This window comes from Pongo abelii, chromosome 15, assembly GCF_028885655.2.
Source record: "Pongo abelii isolate AG06213 chromosome 15, NHGRI_mPonAbe1-v2.0_pri, whole genome shotgun sequence".
Lineage (NCBI taxonomy): Eukaryota > Metazoa > Chordata > Mammalia > Primates > Hominidae > Pongo > Pongo abelii.
The window spans coordinates 44331962-44349639 of NC_072000.2; positions in this window are offsets into that span (position 1 = coordinate 44331962).

The window sequence follows — 17678 nt, forward strand, 5'->3', positions numbered from 1 at the left end:
TTCCTGCAACCTGGGGACACCAAGGAACATGATCCTTAAACTTGAAAAAAGAAACCTTTTACAGGCCATAATCAGGTTCTGACCATCATCTTGCAAGTCCAAGTGTTGTCAATAGATAACCAGCATTAGCAAAACCTTGAAGCTTTTTTTTTTAAATGCAAAATCTCAGGCACCATCCTGGACATACTGAATCAGTATCTGAATCTAAACAAGATTTTCACATGACTTAAATACACATTACAATTTGAGAAGCGTTAGCCAAGTAGCCTTCTTTCTAGTGCAGAAAGACTGCCTTTGATTGGAGACTTTTTCGGAACAAATGGTGATAAGCTAAGTTGTGAGGTACTCAACGATGTGTTAATAAAAATATTCTTTATATGTGCTTTCCCACATGATAACCGTTGGTAACGTAGCTTATTGAAAACTTGAAATGTGGCTAGTGTGATGGAGGAAGAAATTTCTAGTTTCATATTATTTTTATCAACACACATTTAATTTTAGATAGCTACATGTTGCTAGTGGCTATTGTGTTTCACTTTGAGGATCTACGGCAATGCTGTGCTGTCCCACTGTTACTGAAACTTCATAGCACATTCACTCAGTACATTGCAAAGTTTTATGGTAAGAACATAGACACAAATATTCAAACTAAGTTAAAATATAGTTCAAACATGTACAAGCTTTGCAGCCTTGAGTAAAAAACCTCTTATGCCTCAGTTTCCTCACTTGCAACATGACAAATAACACTTCTTTGTGATGATTATAAAGTTAAATGAATTAGTACTATAAAGTTACTAGAGCAGTGTCAGGGAAATAGTACTGTAGTACTAAGTATATGTTTGTTAAATTAATAAATATTCCGCTAGGTTTGATAGTGGTGGAACTGTAAAACTTAAAAAAGTGAGTTTTTTTTTTGTTTTTTGAAACGGAGTCTGGCTCTGTTTTCCAGGCTGGAGTGCAGTGACGCAATCTCGGCTCACTGCAAGCTCCGCCTCCTGGGTTCACGCCATTCTCTTGCCTCAGCCTCCCGAGTAGCTGGGGGCTATAGGCTCCCGCCACCACGCCCAGCTAATTTTTTGTATTTTTAGTGGAGAGAGGGTTTCACCGTGTTAACCAAGATGGTCTCAATTTCCTGACCTCGTGATCCACCCACCTCAGCCTCCCAAAGTGCTGGGATTACAGGCCTGAGCCACTGCGCCAGGCCAAGAGTGAGTTTTAACTATTTTTCGGGAGCCAAGAATCACATTTCCCGTAGAAAAATCTGTTAAACACTGTTAATACAAACAATGATAGGGAAGGAAGCAACATTGTGAATAAATGCCTACGAAATTCTTAAGATTTGAGAAGTGTTTGAAAAAGTTTCTCCTGAAGATACTGTCATCTGAATTGAGAATCATTGTCCTAACGGCCTTTTTAAATTCAGATATATTAGTTGTCCTGCTTGAACTATGTCAAATGTGAGACATGGAATCTGTAATTATGGAAGCCTGGGATGCCTAGATCCTGCTGTTAATCAGCTTTCTATATCTCAAGGTCGCCTGGATGCATACACTTAGAATAATGCCCAGGAAAATATTTTAAAAAATTAAATATTGGCTGAGTCTTGGGCCACAAAGTTCAAAGAAAGCTTTACTTTGTCAATACCAGATAATCCCACTGTGTGCTGAGATTAGATAGGCTTCAATGGCCTCTTTTTTTTTTTTATCACAATTCTTTTCCTGGTTTCTGCTCAATAGAATAGGGTATGCAGATCTGGGAATGCATTTTATCTAAAGTAGAGGAAGCCCTAGGAACATTTACCTCAATGGAATAAAGGAGGGGTGTGTGTGTGTGTGTGTGTGTGAGAAGCAAAGAGAGACAGAGAATATGAAAAATGAAAAATGAGAGACATGGCCACACACCTTTCTTTGAAAAGGGGGATAATATCCCTGAATGGCCTCATTCTTCCAGCTTCTAAGCAGAAAACAAGCCTGAGGTGAGAATTTTACCTAAGTACACTTGACTTTTAACTGGAAAACTACCCTTTGAAATGTCTTTCATCTTGTCCGCTAAAAACCTTTTCCTCCTTAGGACTACATTAAAGGAAAGTAATAAGTAAGTCTGAGTTTTAACAAGAAGCTAAAAATCGCATTTTAGACCTTCCCTTTTTCAGTTACGGTGAAAAGCAGAGTCCCAGAACAACTATCTCAGATGGAGACACTCCATATGACAGCAATCGGGCTGGTCAGTGGGACATATGCACTGCGCAGTGAACTACATGCATGAGAAAGACAGGGCAGAACCTAATCAGCAAAAATGTCATGCCTTATAGACTTATCTTGGTGTCCGTTTTCTTAATTGCAGATTTTTCTATTTTTTTTTTGCAGGTTTTTACCATTATTATCCTTTTTGTTTTTTTGTGTTCTAGATTTTTATCATAAATTAGTCTTAAATTAAGAATTATGACCAGTCTATTTCCATTCCTTTAGCTAGCTTTCACAACATTTCTACTATGCATATGCAAACTGGGGATTGAATGACAACTGTATCATATTTAGTGTTGATAATGTATATTCAGATAATATTTTGTTGCACAGTTCCTTTTTAACATCTTAAAAGGGAATCTAAAGAACAAACTTTCAAAATATGCCTGCAGTTTTAGGTGTTAGGCTGATTGTATTACTTTATATTTTGAAATAGAAACTCAGTGGCAACACAATTCTTAAGTGGCTAAATATAGTAGATTGTTTTTTCCCCAATGATTATAAAGTTTAGCTCATTTATTTATTAGTATAGTCATTAATATATGCATTATGTAACTATTCTTTGTATGTATGTTATATCTGTGGTTTCAAGGATGGCAAAAGTGAAAGAGAAAATAAGACAAATTAGGAATCAGGCATGTGAATCCCTTGTTTTGTTTCTATTGATGGCTTTCTTATTTCAGGCTGCTTTTGACTAAAGCAGTTTTCTGATTTAGTGTTTTTACTCTTTCAACTCACAAAGTAAAATTAACTTTTTACGTGGTAACTGCTATATTTAAATAGTTCTAGAAAAATGAAACACCTTTTAGTTGCTTGCTTAATGGTAATACCCTTACTTCGCTGATTCTAGGACATAGCTAATCCCAAGTACTTTGTCAGTTTTACCTTCAACTGAAGATTGACATTATTTTGCAAAGCACTTTAGCAGGGGGACAAATCCTTATATGTTTTTATTGGGAAACATATGATTATTCTCAAAGACTATTTATACTACATAATGTAGATTGATCCATTATTTTTTCTATCATATCACTGACAAATGTAATTATTTAAATATAAAGGAAATATATTGATTAATATACTATTCTTATTTCAAAAATAACACTATTCAAGTTTTACCAAAATGTAAAAGACATCTTATTCTGTGACTGGGTTTTTGACTGAGGACCCTCATATAAGAACTTAATAGTATAGCAAAATTTTCTGAAGAGAACTTTTTTAACAAAAGAAAATAAAGTTTATAAATGAAGCTTTTACTTACAGGATTTAATTTTGGTCATGGATCTTACTCCAGATACATCCATTATAAAACTGTAATTAGAAAGGAAAAATACCTACTTTAAGAAAGTATTGGTTTTTAGCTGGTTCTTCTTTTCATAAGTGAACAAAAGAGATTAGAGGCCTTGACGTTGAAAAGTAAAAGTTAAGAAATCTGGATAAGAAAAAGAACTTAAATATATGAAATAATTAAAGAACATCAATATAGTATGATTATAGTTAATAGAATATGAGAGGTAGGGAAAATGTGTTATCCTAGATCTCAGTTCTTCATCAGTGCTTTTTTTGTGTTTTTCAAAAGTGGGAGGAAATTTGACTTCATATCACTAGGATTTCTTAATCCATTTTCATTTATTTTGTTGTCTCAACTCTCCCTTCCCTATTCTACCCATCTTTCCAAACCACATAACAGGCATTCGATACATTCTTATTGAATGGATGAATGAATGAATGAATGAACCGTGATATAACAAAAAAAGGAACCACTATAAGTGAGAAGTTTGGCATTCATTAGATAATTCTGAACATTATGAAATTTTTCAAATGAATGTAATGAGTTCTATGATGCCAGGTTCAGGAACTAAGTCTTACAGGCTAGATCCCTTGATACTTTTTTCTTAGTGATCCCTAAAGGCTTTAACATATTGTCTAAAGTAGGCCACTGTCTTTTATATATATTTCAATTATTTTCTAATTTGCATTTATTATCAATTTTTAACATTTTTGCTATGAATAAACTTGAAATTTTATGTAATCATGTTATATCTTTGTTTTGTGTTAGTTTTTATATTTTAAAATTTCTCCTAACTGAAATTTTGTATCCCTTGATCAACATCCTTATTTTTACACATAAAAAAATTTGATCAATCCTAAGTTAGAAAAATAGTAGTGTATATTTATCTACACTTTGTTCTTTATTATTTAATAGTTATATAAGCAATTTAAAATTTATTTAAAATTTAACATGTATTTTTTGTATGATTTGGCAAAGAGTATTTGTTATCACTCAATATAAATTATAGCTTTCTTCTTCAATAAAAGAACATCAAATTTATTTGTGGATGGTAAAGTTTATAGCTAAAATTCTATGAAAACCTTTCTTGCAGCTAAGGACAGTCATACATATTAATTCATACCTCTGAGATATAATTAAAAAGATAATGTCAGACTTATGGGAAGCCTGCTTGAATGGAGTTGACTCAGCTAGAAAGCATCCTCCTACTGCAGAGATTGAGACAGGTCTGACTCAAATTTATTACCACATAGATCATTCCATTCTTTTATTAATTGCTTATCTGAATCCTCTTACTCTAACATTGAGAAACCTGGCTTCCACTATTTGTCTTTCATTTATGAATTGTTTAATTTCAGTATGCATATATTGCAGAGTTGTTAAGTCTTACACTGTGAGAAATAACTTTATCAACTAAAAGAGTGTTTGTATTTAGTTCCTTTTGCCTTTAGTGTTACAGTCTTTACTCATTCCCAAAATTAGTTAGGTCAGCTCTTCCTCTACCACACCTCCTTTGGTGAGGCTATTTAATCTTAGGTGAAACAATAAGATTAGTCTCATTCCACTTTGGAATTTTCAGATCTCTTAAATGATTTTTATTTAATCTGCATTCATTAATCTTCACTATTTGTCTTACAAAGTTACAGAAGTTTTGACAAATCCAAACTGTCATGTATGCACCATTACATGTAATTCAGAACAGTTTCTCTGCCCTAAAAATTGATCTCTGATTTACCTGTTCAATTATATTTCTGTTTGTAATTCTACCTCTCATCTGTATATGTCTAACTAAAATCAGACTTCCAACATACCACTGGGGGACAAGAATCATGTCAAACTCAAGATGAAATAGTATTCTAAACAAAGGTAGGTAGTCTGATAACTGGTCTGGTTGCTGACCCCAAGTATCCATGCTTTCCAATATTCATCCTCATAGGTGATAGTTATATAAACCGTTTTAACCTGCTGCACAGGTGATTAAGATTCTGTTAACTCTTAGTTATGCCTAGAAAAAAATATCTCTACAGTGGATCTGGGCTGCAGTGCAAGTTTATCACCCAGAGACTCAATGGTACTAGAGGAGTATGTAGCTGACGAGAAAGCTGATAGAGCTTGAGGCAAGTCTTTATAAGACAATTATCATAGAGACTCTAGTCTTTTTAGGCAAGTAAAGGTATAATTTTTGAGAAATAGCTGTGACATGAAATATGGCCTTGACAGAGAATGAAGAACATATCAAGAACAACAAATGACCAACATGAATTGTCTCTGATATGCTATTTCATTTACCTGTTCATGAAATGGAATATTTCTAGTGCTCTTTATCATCAAATGCAAATGGAATATGTGAGGAGGCCTGGCAGTTCCACCAGGATAATTAGTACACCCTTTTACATATACATGCACACATACCATGAAGACTTGTGGGATATTCCTATGGCTAGTTGATTAAAGAGGAAACATTTTTGAGCTTGCACATTATGCTGTGACAATGTAATTGTCTGCTGTGACATTGTAGCACTATCTGCACTATAGTGCTGTCCAATTTAATTGGAAAGACAAATAGTCTGCAAAATACATCTAGATTCATCCATGGGCAGGGCTAATGGTTTGGCTGGTTGTTTAGTCTGCTATTAAGGATAGCTTAACATCTGTAAGAAAAAGAAAATCCTACAAAATCCCTCATTCAACACGATATGTGTTTCTTTCTTCTTATGCTAGCCCAATGTGAGTCTTTATAAACAGGCATTGCCCCTGGGCAGCTCTGCCCCAAGTAGCACTCCTTCGATGTAGTGGCTTTACTGCCACGCTGATCTTGAATCCCTCACTGAAATCAAAGCATTTCCCGTGTTTGGCAGAGGTTAGTGCAAAATATTTCAGGTCTAGGAGAAAAGTAGGGTAGGGGAGATAATGAATGGATGTTATCAAATATCTTATGGGCTGAGCCAGGATGTAAAGCACAATTCTTTTTCCTTCACATTTATTGAGACAAAGCTCATCATACTGGAGTGCAAATGCAGTCTTCCTGATTTTAGGAAGTAGAATAAATGTCTCTGTCAAGTTAGAGATTTGGGAGCAGGAAAAGAATGGGTGATGTCAATATCTAGGGAAGAGATATAAAAATATATCCCTTGTACTTGTGGAATAACTTCAGGGTATAAGAGTATTTAAATATTATTCAAAGAAACATACTGTTCATATTGCTCTTTATAATCAAATTGACAAGATAGTTTACCCTGTGTGTGTCAGTGAATGTATTGTCTCAAATATCCACCAGTGCTTTCCAAATGAGATCATGAAACAAAAAGAGGCTGTGAATGAATTCAACAGGCAAAACTTGCCAAACTACTGTTCTGCTGCTGTTCCTTTTGACTAGCTGCAACAGCCAATCCTGCTCTCCAATATAGTACCATACTCCAAGAGAACTAGCTAACCAATTGCTTGAATGCTGGTTACACTTGACAGCTTTTCATTATGGAAACATCAAATATTTGTAACTGAAGTAGACACTCAACCTTTATTTATATTTTTCTTTGCCTACACATATGCTTACATGATTTTCTGATAATTTTGTCCATCATTATTGCTTCCCACATGATATTACTTCTGAGCAAGGAAATTAGTTTCCAGTTAAATTTGAAGATAATCAATTAAACCTCAAAGCTTTTCTCTTCTTCCAACCACAGAAACCACCGAACATATAAAAAATGACTGTAATGGTCTATTAAGGCTCATTACAGCAGAAACTCAGAACATCTTCAAAGTTTCAGGTGGAAAATATTCTCTGAAACAGTCAACATATATTTTGAGTTCCAGAAAATAAAGGAAAACATTTAAGTGACTCTTTTTTCTTATAAACTTCACCCATTCTCAATATTTCTGAGAACCATCTCTGTCACTCTGCACTCTGCTTTGGAGCTTTTAGAACCTAAGAGTGGAAAATTATCATAAGACACAAAAAGGGTTAAAATTTATGACCCTACCTATACAGCTTCATTTTCTCATAGCACTGGCAAAAGTAGGGAGAAATGATGGTGGATAAAGTGATGCATTTTGGCTCCCAAGGTCAAAGAGAATTGCAGCCATTGAAATCAGGTAGAGCTACGACATGTAGATGGAACGCGAAAATGCTAGGAACATCTTAGAACTTTATTTTCTAACCTTCCTGGTGACTCTAGAGAATTCTACTTTTGTAACATTTTGTAATAAATTAGTTTTTCATTTCTAATTTTGGAGTAGATTATATCTCTAATATGTCAGTATATTGAAAAATATGCTAAATCAGATACCAAATTCACAAGCATGATGAAAAAGGTAGATCAATTTAACTGGGTTATAATTAAAAACATATTTCAGACAAAAAAAGTTTATAAACAGTTAAAATCAACTGCTTCCCTTTTACAAAGCATATATTGATCCATAGTCTATTGTCAATAGATTACAAGCATCTTGACATTAGGAATTATCTTATTATGATGGCTAAATATTGATTAATTAAATAAAATTTTAAAAATGGAATTGAATATTATTCATAGAAAAATAATTTATAAGAATTATATTCATTAGAAAATGATTCATTAGTAAAAGAGTAACCTCTATATTTTAAAATAGAAATTTAAAGTATTCAACAATGAGACAAATTACATCATGAACCATTGTTCTAGCTAATTGAACGGCATTCTCTAGCCAATTATGTATTAGTCTATCACATTGACAGTGAAATTAAATGTCATCACAAGATGGACAGTAGATTTGTTTATTTTTTTATTAATTTGAAAATTATTGTGATTGTTATACTTTTTATACAATTAAAAAATAAAGATAACAATTAAGCCATAAAGGTTAAAAAGAGGGGGAGGGGGCATTCACGGTGCGTCTTGGTTAAATAGTCTCCAGATGGCAGTCTAGCACTGCCTCAGTCAAAAACAACAGCTACAGACCGGGGGTATCGCCTGTGTTTTTAGTCTCTTGGTAAAGTGACCACTTAATATTTACCTTTCTCCTTGCGGAAACTTAGTTAATGAAAACTTACTTTATCCAATTTGCTGTGAATGGCTTTCACAAAATATATCATAAATAGTCCTATAGCATTTAGTTACTCTTGAAAACAAATATATATAGATTCATTTTTACTCAAATTTATATGTTTTTAAAAATAGTGCACAGGCTGGGCGCGGAGGCTCACACCTGTAATACCAGCACTCTGTAAGGCCAAGGCGGGTGGATCACGAGATCAGGAAGCCTGGCCAACATGGTGAAATCCCGTCTCTACTAAAAATACAAAAATTAGCCAGGCGTGGTGCGGGTGCCTGTAATCCCAGCTACTTGGGAGGCTGAGGCAGGAGAATCGCTTCTACCGGGAGAGGGAGGTTGCGGTGAGCCAAGATCGTGCCACTGCACTCCAACCTGGGCGACAGAGCAAAACTCTGTCTCAAAAAAAAAAAAAAGAAAAGTTCACGTAACAAAACTTAATATTTTGTTGGACAACATCCCATTTCAATCAAGATGACCAATCAACGTCTAATAGCAACTCTTTTCACTCTCAAAATGATACTTCCAATGGCCCCCTATTCAAATAAAATCAACTGTAAGGGTCTCTAAAGTAGTTCTTTTCACATGAAATTTTAGTAACACCTAGCCTTTAGTTTTTTGCTAACGATGTACGGGAAACAAATCTTTCTGTAATGAAACATTTCAGAAATTAAAATTATAAGCCTTCATGAATGCTTTATATTGTCTATTATTCACTTAAACCACATTTAAATACTTATTTATTTTTCCATATTCTTTATATATGTATTGCGATAGTCAGCTCAAGTCGTCATAACAAATACCATAGACTGGGTGGCTTAAACCACAGATTTCTTTTTTCGCAATTCTGGAGGCTGGGGAAAAATAAGCTCAAGGTGCCTGATGATTCTGTTCCTGGTGAGGGCTGTTTCCTGGCTTGCAATCCACCTCGTTTCCTGTGTTCTCACAAGGCAGAGAGAAAGAGATCTCCCTGTCTTCCTCTTTATAAATAAGGCTACCAGTCATATGGGATTAGGGTCCCACTCTCATGACCTTATTTAACCTTAACTACCTCCTAAAAGAATTGTCTCTGAATGCAGTCACATTGGAGGTTAGGGATTCAACATATAAATTTTAGAGTGACACAGTTCAGTCCACAGAACCTGTTAAAAACTGATTAAATAGCTTCAATATTAAAGTAGAGCCAATTTCCTTTCTGGTAATATTTACATAAATGAGAAACTAGTAACTCATTTGCTGTTGCTTATGTGGTCATTTTTCTGTCAATTCCCACTGTAAGAACTGAGAAATCATGATTCTTAGTATATGAAAATGTTAAAATGAAAATGAAATAGAATAAGCAATGTATACTATATTAAAGGAAGAACAGGAAGTGGAAAACACACAAACAAAAATGAATAAAAACATAAAGGAAAGAATAAATCCATAGATAGAATCAATGGCTTCTTTGATGAATTTTTTTTCAAAACCAACAGAGAATGGTTATAGCAACTGAATGGAAAAAGATCAAAGAAATTTAACAAAATAGTGGTGAAGAAGTGTTTAGAAAACAAGGCTGTAGCCAGGCACAGTGGCTCATGTCTGTAATCCCAACATTGTTGGAGGCCGTGGTGGGAGAATGGTTTGAGGCCGTGAGTTCAAGATTAGACCAGGCAACATGGTGAAAATAATTCTTTCACACACACACACACACACACACACACACACAAGCACACACACCAAAAAAAAAAAAAAAAAAATTAGCTTCCTGGCTGGGTGTAGTGTCCTCTGCTGGTAGCCCTATGTGCCTGGGAGGCTGGGACAGGGAGTGGGAGGATCTTTTGAACCCAGGAGTTTGAGGCTGCCATGAGCTATGTTTGTGCCATTGCACTCCAGCCTGGACCACAGAGAGAAACTCTGTTTCAAAACAAACAAACAAACAAAAAATGGCTGTGAATGGGGATTCACTGTTAGTATCAGGTAAGATTAGAATAATGGTTAAAGCAAATCAAGTGTGAATTCAGAAAATGATCATCAAGTACATTATAAATAGTAATATGTAGTAAATTAAATAATTAAATAATCACATCCATTGTATCAAGTACCTTCATCTACTATTTTCATACTGTGTTACAAACTATAAAATAAAGTATAGAAAATAAGCCATGGTTATTATTTTTATTTTATTTCATTTATTTTTATTTTTAGCATTGCTATATTTTCAGGGTAGGCTAACTGGTGTTAAAAACAACAACAAAACCCCCTCAAAATCTTAGTGGCTCAGGAATATAAGGGTTTATTTCTCCCTCATGTCTTTCTTTTTTTTTAAATCATTATTATACTTTAAGTTCTAGGGTACCTGCGTACAACATGCAGGATTGTTACATAGGTATACCTGTGTCATGTTGGTTTGCTGCACCCATCAACTGGTCATTTACATTAGGTATTTCTCCTAATGCTATCCCTCCCACAGCCCCCCATCCCTCGACAGGCTCCAGTGTGTGATGTTCCCAGCCCTGTGTCCAAGTGTTCTCATTGTTCAATTCCCACCTATGAGTGAGAACATGTGGTGTTTGGTTTTCTGTCCTTGCGATAGTTAGCTGAGAATGATGGTTTCCAGCTTCATCCATGTCCCTGCAATGGACATGAACTCATCCTTTTTAATGGCTGCATAGTATTCCATGGTGTATATGTGCCACATTTTCTTAATCCAGTCTATCATTGATGGACATTTGGGTTGGTTCCAAGTCTTTGTTACAGGCATCTGTAACATCTGATCTAAGTAACCATCTGATCTTTGACAAAGCTGACAAAAACAAGAAATGGGGAAAGGATTCCCTATTTAATAAATAGTGCTGGGAAAACTGGCTAGCCATATGTAGAAAGCTGAAACTGGATCCCTTCCTTACACCTTATACAAAAATTAATTCAAGATGGATTAAAGACTTAAATGTTAGACCAAAACCCATAAAAACCCTAGAAGAAAACCTTGGGAATACCATTCAGAACATAGGCATGGACAAGGAGTTCATGACTAAAACACCAAAAGCAATGGCAACAAAAGTCAAAATAGACAAAGGGGATCTAATTAAACTAAAGAGCTTCTGCACAGCAAAAGAGACTACCATCAGAGTGAACAGGCAACCTACAGAATGGGAGAAAATTTTTGCAATCTACCCATCTGACGAAGGGCTAATATCCAGAATCTACAAAGAACTTAAACAAATTTACAAGAAAAAAGCAAACAACCCCATCAAAAAGTGGACGAAGCATATGAACAGACACTACTCAAAAGAACTCATCCTTTGTTATGGCTGCATAGTATTCCATGGTGTATATGTGCCACATTTTCTTTATCCAGTCTATCATTGATGGGCATTTAAGTTGGTTCCAAGTCTTTGCTATCATGAATGGTGCTGCAATAAACATACGTGTGCATGTGTCTTTATAGTAGAATGATTTACAATCCTTTGGGTATATACCCAGTAATGTGATTGCTGGGTCAGATGGTATTTCTGGTTCTAGATCCTTGAGGAATAGCTGTACTGTCTTCCATAATGGTTGAACTAATTTACACTCCCACCAACATGTAAAAGTGTTCCTATTTCTCCACATCCTCTCCAGCATCTGTTGTTTCCTGACTTTTTAATGATCACCATTCTAACTGGCATGAGATGGTATCTCATTGTGGTTTTGATTTGCGTTTCTCTAATGACCAGTGATGATGAACTTTTTTCATATGTTTACTGCCCACATAAATGTCTTCTTTTGAGAAGTGTCTGTTCATATTCTTCTCCCACTTTTTGATGGCATTGTTTTTTTCTTGTAAATTTGTTCAAGTTCCTTGTAGATTCTGGATGCTAGCCCTTTGTCAGATGGATTGACTGCAAAAATTTGCTCCCATTCTGTAAGGTTACCTGTTCACTCTGATGATAGTTTCTTTTGCTATGCAGAATCTCTTTAGTTTAATTAGATTCCATTTGTCAATTTTGGCTTTTGTCGCCATTGCTTTTGATGTTTTAGTCATAAAGTCTTTGTCCATGCCTGTGTCCTGAATGGTATTGCCTAGGTTTTCTTTTAGGGTGTTTATGATTTTAGGTCTTACATTTAAGTCTTTAATCCATCTTGAGTTAATTTTTGTATGAGGTGTAAGGAAGGGGTCCAGTTTCAGCTTTCTGTATATGGCTAGCCAGTTTACCCAACATCATTTATTGAATAGGTGATCCTTTCCCCGTTTCTTGTTTTTGTCAGGTTTGTCAAAGATCAGATGGTTGTAGATGTGTGGCATTATTTCTCAGGCCTCCGTTCTGTTCCATTGGTCTATGTATATGTTTTAGTAGCAGTACCATGCTGTTTTGGTCACTATAGCCTTGTAGTATAGTTTGAAGTCAGGTAGTGTGATGCCTCCAGCTTTGCTTTTTTTTGTTTTTTTTTTGTTTTTGCTTAGTATTGTCTTGGCTATACAGGCTCTTTTTTGGTTCCATATGAAATTTAAAGTAGTTTTTTCTAATTCTGTGAAGAAAGTCAATGGTAGCTTGATGGGTATAGCATTGAATCTGTAAATTACTTTGGGCAGTATGGCCATTTTCACGATATTGATTCTTCCTATCCATGAGCATAGAATGTTTTTCCATTTGTTTGTGTCCTGTCTTATTTCCTTGAGCAGTGGATTGTAGTTCCCCTTGAAGAGGTCCTTCACATCCTAAGTTGTATTCCTAGGTATTTTTTTCTCTTTGTAGCAATTGTGAATGGGAGTTCACTCATGATTTCGCTCTCTGTTTGTCTATTATTGGTATATAGAAATGCTTGTGATTTTTGCACATTGATTTTGTATCCTGAGACTTTGCTGAAGTTGCTTATCAGCTTAAGGAGATTTTGGGCTGAGATGATGGGGTTTTCTAAATATACTATCATGTCATCTGCAGACAAAGACAATCTAACTTCCTCTCTTCCTATTTGAATACACTTTATTTCTTTCTCTTGCCTGATTGCCCTGGCAAGAATTTCCAATACTATGTTGAGTAGGAGTGGTAAGAAAGGGCATCCTTGTCTTGTGCTGATTTTCAAAGGGAATGCTTCCAGCTTTTGCCCATTCAGTATGATATTGGCTGTGGATTTGTCATAAACAGCTCTTATTATTTTGAGATATGTTCCATCAATACCTAGTTTATTGAGAGTTTTTAGAATGAAGGGGTGTTGAATTTTATCAAAGACCTTTTCTGCCTCTATTGAGATAATCATGTGGTTTTTGTTATTGGTTCTTTTTATGTGATGGATTACATTTATTGATTTGTGTATGTTGAACCAGCCTTGTGTCCCAGGGATGAAGCCAACTTGCTCGTGGTGGATAAGCTTTTTGATGTGCTGCTGGATCCAATTTGCCAGTATTCTATTGAGGATTTTCACATCAATGTTCATCAGGGATATTGGCCTGAAATTTTCTCTTTTGTTGTTGTTGTGTCTTTGCCAGGTTTTGGTATCAGGATGATGCTTGCCTCATAAAATGAGTTATGGAGTAGTCCTTCTTTTTCTATTGTTTGGAATAGTTTCAGAAGAAATGGTACCAGCTCCTCTTCGTACCTCTGGTAGAATTTGGCTGTGAATCCATCTGGTCCTGGGCTTTTTTTGGCTGGTAGGATATTAATTACTGCCTCAATTTCAGAACTTGTTGTTGGTCTATTCAGGGATTCGAATTCTTTTTGGTTTAGTCTTGGGAGGGTGTATGTGTCCAGGAATTTATCCATTTCTTCTAGATTTTCTAGTTCATTTGCGTAGATGTGTTTATAGTATTCTCTGATGGTAGTTTGTATTTCTGTGGCATCAGTGGTGATATCCCTTTTATCATTTTTTTACTGTTTCTGTTTGATTCTTCTCTTTTCTTCTTTATTACTCTGGCTAGTGGTCTATCTATTTTGTTAATCTTTTAAAAACACTGGCTCCTGGATTCATTAATTTTTGAAAGGTTTTTCCTGTCTCTATCTCCTTCATTTCTGCTCTGATCTTAGTTATTTCTTGTCTTCTGCTAGCTTTTGAATTTGTTTGCTCTTGCTTCTCTAGTTCTTTTAATTGTGATGTTAGGATGTCAGTTTGAGATCTTTCCTGCTTTCTCCTGTGGGCATTTAGTGCTATAAAGTTCCCTCTAAACACTGCTTTAAATGTGTCCCAGAGATTTTGGTATGTTGTGTCTTTGTTCTCATTGGTTTCGAAGAACTTATTTATTTCTGCGTTCATTTCATTATGTACCCAGTAGTCACTCAGGAGCAGGTTGTTCAGTTTCCATGTAGTTGTGCAGTTTTGAGTGAGTTTCTTAATCCTGAGTTCTGATTTGATTACACTGTGGTCTGAGAGACTGTTTGTTATGATTTCCATTCTTTTGCATTTGCTGAGGAATGTTTTACTTCCAATTATGTGGTCAGTTTTAAAATAAGTGTGATGTGGTGCTGAGAAGAATGTATATTCTGTTGATTTGGGGTGGAGAGTTCTGTAGATGTCTATTAGGTCTGCTTGGTCCAAAGTTGAGTTCAAGCCTGAATATCCTTGTTAAATTTCTGTCTCACTGATCTGTCTAATATTGACAGTGGGGTGTTAAAGTCTCCTACTATTATTGTGTGGGAGTCTAAGTCTCTTTGTAGGTCTCTAAGAACATGTTTTATGAATTTGGGTGCTCCTATATTGGTGCATGTTTATTTAGGATAGTTAGCTCTTCTTGTTGCATTGATCCCTTTACCATTATGTAGTGCTTCTCATTGTCTTTTCTGATCTTTGTTGGTTTAAAGTCCGTTTTATCAGAGACTAGGATTGCAACCCCTGCTTTGTTTTTTTTTTGCTCTCCATTTGATTGGTAAATATTCCTCCATCCCTTTATTTTGAGCCTATGTTTGTCTTTCCTCTTGAGATAGGTTTCCTGAATACAGCACACCAATAGGTCTTGACTCTTTATCCAATTTGCCAGTCTGTGTCTTTTAATTGGGGATTTTAGCCCCTTTACATTTAAGGTTAATATCGTCATGCTTGAATTTGATCCTGTCATTATGATGCTAGCTGGTTATTTTGCCTGTTAGTTGATACAGTTTCTTTATAGTGTCAATGGTCTTTACAATTTGGTGTGGTTTGCAGTGGCTGGTACCAGTGTTTCCTTTCCATATTTAGTGCTTCCTTCCAGACCTCTTGTAAGGCAGTCCTGGTGGTGACAAAATCTCTCAGCATTTGCTTGTCTGTAAAGGATTTTATGTCTCCTTTGCTTATGAAGCTTAGTTTGGCTGGATGTGAAATTCTGGGTCAAAAATTCTTTTCTTTAAGAATGTTGAATATTGGCCCCCACTCTCTTCTGGCTTGTAGGGTTTCTGCAGAGATCTGCTATTAGTCTGATGAGGTTCCCTTTGTGGGTAACCTGACCTTTCTTTCTGGCTGCCCTTAACATTGTTTCCTTCATTTCAACCTTGGTGAATCTAACGATTACGTATCTTGGGGTTGTTCTTTTCAAAGAATATCTTTGTGGTGTTCTCTTATTTCCAGAATGCCCTTTGTTATTATGAAGTACTCAATTTTTTCATTAAAGGAATTAATGAAACCCAAGCAAAAATAATATATAAAGAGAGAAAAAAACTGATTAAAACTAAAAATGTATAGCTACTACCAGAGGTAATAAAATAATCATTTAAATCTAAGCATATAATTGAAAGCCATAAAAAGTAAGCCAATATTTTTTACAAACTTGAAAGGCAAACAAAAACCTTTGTTAAATTTTAAGCTAGAGAATTTTTAAGAATATAGAACAGAAAATAAAGTTCCATGACAAAAATAAAATTGATATATTTTAATTATGAAATAAACTCCAGTAATTCACTATAATTGCATTTTATACTATTTAATATATTTGCATGGTATAAACATGCATTTGTATTTTTGCTATATTAAAGATTAGCTGGAGCCTGAAATGATTGAATATTGAAACATTCAATCATTTTAGTTTCACTATCTCATCCTTCAGTATTTGAGAAATTTAATTATTCACTAAACTTATGTTTTCATTTATAATAAAAAGCAAATGAACTTACTACTTTTGTTTAATTAGATTCTTAGGATTTCTCAATAGTCTATTTTTCCCTGAAAGCCAGATGACATATTTTGAAATTTGATATTATTATAATTTGAACTAGGAAATGAGTAGAAAATGATCTTCTACTATCTAGGGCAAAAACCTCCTATTATTAGAGGGATAACTCATGTAAAATATGATGAGGGTTTTTCTCCTTTATCAATTAAGAAAGGATGATTTTTACAAGACCCCATCAACAATAAAGTACTATTATGTAAAGAATGAAAGCAATTGTGCAGAGGATTTCTATTATCCTGTGTATTGGCCAAGGTTCAAGCAAGAACCAGGCACATACAACAAAGAAAAATTAGACGAAGATTTAATAAAAGAGCTATGGTACCAAGATGTAGACACATCATGGGGAAACTGCTAGGGATAGTTCCATATTGTTGTGTTTGTAATGGTGGAATTGTAACAACCTGAGTGTGGAAGGAATGAGAAGTTGAGGTGGTTCCTGAAAACCAATGCGGAATTATATACAAAGGAACACCCTGAGAGAATCAGTGGCCTTCAATCAAGGCACCCAATTATACTATGTCTGCTCCTCAGGAAGGGAGCCAAAGAGTCACATACCCTTACCTCACTTTCCTCCTGCTGCTGGATCTCCTGCCAAGTCCCATAGTTAGCTGAGGTCTGTCCTAAGCCAGAGCCCTTGATGCAGTCCAAGCAGGTCAGTCTCTTGAGACAGGGAGTTGTGGGGAGATGAGCAGATAACAGATGTGGAAGCAAATAGTAGCTATATGGCAGAATGTGTCTTTCCATCTTTAGAAAATATTTATGAAATAAATATAGGGTTTTTTTAAGTTAACTTTTTATTTGGCTTAGTAAGTAAATTAGTTCAGTTGTAGTTGACAGAGGCTTAAGATCAAACACTTGTAAATTTGTATGTGAAAATGATATTATTTGTATGTGAAAATGGTATTTACTAGTTAAATTCTAGAGCTTGAAGTCCAAGAAAGTTCTGTACTAGGTTAGATTTGTATTTATTGAATGATTCAGTATTCTTTTCTCTTTTAAGGACATAAAATTTAATTTT